This window comes from Suricata suricatta, chromosome 5 (genome assembly GCF_006229205.1).
Source record: "Suricata suricatta isolate VVHF042 chromosome 5, meerkat_22Aug2017_6uvM2_HiC, whole genome shotgun sequence".
NCBI lineage: Eukaryota > Metazoa > Chordata > Mammalia > Carnivora > Herpestidae > Suricata > Suricata suricatta.
The window spans coordinates 45,888,963-45,890,040 of record NC_043704.1 but is presented as its reverse complement, the minus strand read 5'-3'; the positions used below and the strand labels follow the sequence as shown (position 1 = coordinate 45,890,040).

Below are 1,078 nucleotides of genomic sequence, written 5' to 3'. Positions count from 1 at the left end.
GGGCAGGAGCAAAGCCTTCTCCACGTGCAGCGCCCACCTGCTCTCTGTTTCCTTGTTCTATGGCACCCTCTTCTTCATGTACGTGCGTCCTGGGTCTGGCCCGGATCAATATCAGGACAAAATGTATTCATTGTTCTACACAGTTATAATCCCCCTGCTAAACCCCTTTATTTATAGCCTAAGAAACAAGGAAGTTTTAGATTCACTGAGAAAAGTTATAAAGAAATAAATATTTTTTTGGAGGGGATCTTTCATTATCCCTTAGATTTTCCTCTGCTTAAATAAAGCATAATATGTCCCTGTGTTTTGTGCGTAGTAGGGACTTAATATGTAATCATTAAATGAATGAATAAAAAATTTAGAGTAGATAGATTTGTCTTCATCGTAAGTTGTTGTGATCATCAAAATAATTAATGAGCATGGTAAAGACAGGCTCCATTTACTTTGTGTTGCTTTTAATCCATCCTCAAAGACAAAAGTGAAACAGAAATCTCCAAATTACTATGTCTTTGTAACATGAAGAGCTTTGTGTTTCCACATACACACACTTTAAAACCCTTTTGGAAGGCAGCTATGCTCACCACTATACCACCAATGCTAAAACCCTTTTGAATCTATAGTTTTTAAAGGAAGACTCAATCTGTATAAAGATTCTTTTTAAAAAAGACTCATACACTTATAAATAATTCTTGAGTGGGTAATTTTTCAAAACCTTCTCTTTAGTAGATATTTATAATTACCCAAACAATGTGCAAACCAAAGTAATACTGCTGGACTGAATATGACAATATATAACCTATTGAGGCATTTAAAACAAATATTTCTACAAGGTTTGAAAGTAATTTTGTAGTCTCTCAAGTTCTGCATCCCTCTCTCTCCCCAACTCTCTCTCCCTCCGTTCCCCCTGGTTCTCCATTAGGTCTCTCTTGTTTTCCTGCTAGACCTATGAGTGCAAACATATGGTTTCTGTCCTTCTCTGCCTGGCTTACTTCACTCAGCATGACACCCTCAAGGTCCATCCACTTTCCTACGAAGGGCCATATGTCATTCCCTCTCATTGCCATGTAGTACTCCATCG

At 37.7% G+C, this 1,078-nt stretch overlaps 1 protein-coding gene across 1 annotated transcript in view; it reads right to left on the bottom strand.

Annotated features, from left to right (window-relative positions):
- LOC115291124 (olfactory receptor 5AC1-like) overlaps positions 1–1,078 on the bottom strand; it is a 9,077-nt gene that overhangs the window by 7,353 nt on the left and 646 nt on the right. The gene's annotated exons all lie outside the window — the stretch shown is intronic.